We start from the raw sequence: 3,152 nt of genomic DNA on the forward strand, positions 1-3,152 counted from the left end.
TGGCCGCGCCCGGCCGTCGCGACGGCGGGAGTGTTACTTAGCAACCGTACTGCCAAGAGAGTACCGCTTCCCTTTCCTGAAGAAAAACAAACAAACAAAAAACAGAAACAAAGAAAAAAAAAAGACAAAAAAAAACAAAAAAAACAAAACAAAAAAAAAAAAAACCAAAGACAATAAAAAAAAAAAGGCCCAAACCCATAAAACAAACCAAAAGCCAACGACGCAGTGCTAGAAGAAAGCAGGCACTGCTTCAGCTTTCCGTCAGCAAAGCACGTGGTGTAGGAGCTCCACAGGTAGAGAAACGTTTTGATATACAGCAGTAGCCACAGTCAGGTGGCCTGAGCCGTCCAACAGGGTAACAAACTCGTATTTCACAGCTGTGTTTCCCATTAGGTTGCTAGGTTGCACAGAATTTTCATTAACTTTCAGTACAGTGCATTATATGGTGTTACATTTAGGGCAGAATAACTCAAAATGGAGTCCAGGTGCTGCTCCTAGAACTTGCAGTTCATTCATGGATAGGGACACCAGCTAATTAGGAAAAATCATTACTGTAGGTTGATGACTAAGAGCAATTTGGTTATTTAAAAAATTATGCTTGTAATGTGCTCGTAGGCAGCACGATTTAAACTCTTAAGGTAAGCAAGCTCCAGAGAGCTTTCCACAGAAACTAGACAGGCTGCTAGGACATTCAGAGGACACTGTGTTTATGCAGATGCAATGTTACTTGCTGTCTTTGACTGACATCAGAAGCAACTGAAGCACCTTAAGAGCTATCAAGTGTACCAGAACAAGACTTATTTCAGGAAGTCTGACATCACCATCTGTACAAATGTTTCACTGTGACATTTGATGAATTCAATGTAAAAGACAAGAAACACAGGACCATTATCAGTGCAATGGCAAAACCAATGTTTCCGTAACTGTCTGACAAAATATTTCCTGTGCTTGCCATAACTCTTGGTGTCACAGACTAAACACAAGCAAAATTAAATTAATATATTTTCAAGAATCTTTACTTTTAAAGGTTTATTGTTCATGCTACTTAGTTACACAGATATCTCCAAAACTGAAATTCAAAATCTTGCTGAGAAACTGCTTCAAGTTGCTCCCTACCAACCTTGGTTTTCTTAAAAAAATAAAGTTAAGCATCAATTTCCTCAGCATTTGATTCAGTGCTTTAGATTTGCTTTCTATTTGCAGCTCTAATTTTTTTTGTTTGATTTTGTTTGATTTAGGTTTGGGTGGGGTTTTTAGGGGATTGGTTTTTTTTTTTGGTTGGTTGGTTGGTTTTGGTTTTGTTAGCTTGGGGGCAGGGGGGTGGTTTTGTTTGGTTTTTCTTTTGTTTGTTTTTTTGGTTTTTTGGGTTTGTTTTGGTTTTTTTTGTTTGGATTGGGTTGGGGGTTTTTTGCTACACAGAATTTTGGTATACATGACGCAGAGCTTTTGGTACACCTTCCAAAAGGGAGGATTATCAAAAGTGTTCTGTGTATATCGATCATTGAGTAGGCCCTAAACATAGGCTTTGTGTAGTACTTGTGATGATGTCTCTTTCTGCATTCCGGTGTCTCACATGTGGGCCTTGCAATAAGCCCACAGACTTGTTGCAGAACACACCTAGAGCAGGTAGCTTGAAGTGCAAGCTGCAGGTTGTGCCCTGGCTGCTGGGAAATGAGCTTTGAAGGCACATTGACCTCCTGCCTAACAAAGGGCACAGTCCTGGAATGGCAGCCATCATCCAGAGCCTCTGCAGGGCCCAGTGAACAGGGAGAAGAGCCCACATGCCACATAATTTTTACTGTTGTTTTATGTTTTCTCTTTGGTTAGAGATCTCGTTTATTTTGGAATATATCCTATGTATTGCATTTGCAACTATAATCACTACTTTCTTTTGTAGTCAAAGGCAGTTCCTTTTACTGTTTTAGAGTTTCAAAAGCATAAAGTAATTTGGTGAGATACCAGATGTCTCTGGAGAGAACAGTCCCAAACAGACCCAATTCTGTCACTTTGGCAAATGATGTCTTCTTCACCAGTCATCATTTTGCTGAATTTGTTGAAGCGCTTTTTGTTCTCACTGTTTTCTTCCTGTATCTTTCTAGGCCATATGCTATTGTGAATTTTTTTGTTAATGTATAATTTAATTTTTTAATCTGATTCAACAGTACAAGCATTTCTCAGTCTCAGACCATAACCAATGTTCGTTTTCTTAGAGACACCAGGAAACGAAAAGGGGCTGTGCACTCTACCCTGTTAGTGGGTGGGCAGCAGATGTTTTCTCTTGACTTTATGAGGATGTCTGGAAGGTATCCTACTTGATTGATGTTCTTCCACATTATCACTTTCTGCCTAGTAAGGATGTGTTAAAGGAACCACTTCACATTGTCCTTTCTCTTTTTTTTTTAACTCCCCTATCTAGCTTTTTAAAGTCTGCTTCCAAGCTGGCTTTAAATAGCTGTCTGATTCCAAAACAAAATAACTAAAAATTATTTTCCTCTGTTCTGCAGAATGCCAGTGGGGTTGAATGCTAAGTGCAAAAAAGGAAAAAAACAAAACTTCCAGAAATATTTGACAGGTTTAAAGAGCTGCTGACAGGGCAGCTCTGTATAGCTTTTGTCCAGAAGCCTGAGAGGGTCCTTTGTTCCTACGTGGCAAGGTTCATCAAGCAAAGCTGTATTGGAAGAGCCCATAAATTTGCTTAAAGCATGGAGGAAGTAGTTATTTCATTCTGCCATTATTAGATAGCTTTATCATATTTTTATTGGAAGTTCATAGTTGCATAAGTGCCCAGTGCTCCTTATTATTTGCATTATACTGTAACAGGACTTGACCCTTCAACACACAATAAATGTGACAAACTGGCAGAATCTCAATGTCTACTTCAGAGCAACCTAGAGGGACATCAAGTTAAAAAACAAAAGCATCATTGTTTTCACACCAAGAGATCCAAAAAGGTATGACACTCGGTTTGAAGACAGAAGTTTTTCTGGTAATTCTCAATTGTACAAAACCTCTTGCAACATGGACTGGGCACTGGAAACTGAAGCAATGGTAAGAAAATATGATTCAAAAAACCTGAAAGGAAAGAGGAAACTTGGCCAAGATAGAAGTAGAAAATACTTTATGGACTAAGGAGGGAAAAAAGTGCTGAATAT

The sequence above is a fragment of the Geospiza fortis genome, unplaced genomic scaffold (genome assembly GCF_000277835.1).
Source record: "Geospiza fortis unplaced genomic scaffold, GeoFor_1.0 scaffold12, whole genome shotgun sequence".
In the NCBI taxonomy this organism is placed as follows: domain Eukaryota; kingdom Metazoa; phylum Chordata; class Aves; order Passeriformes; family Thraupidae; genus Geospiza; species Geospiza fortis.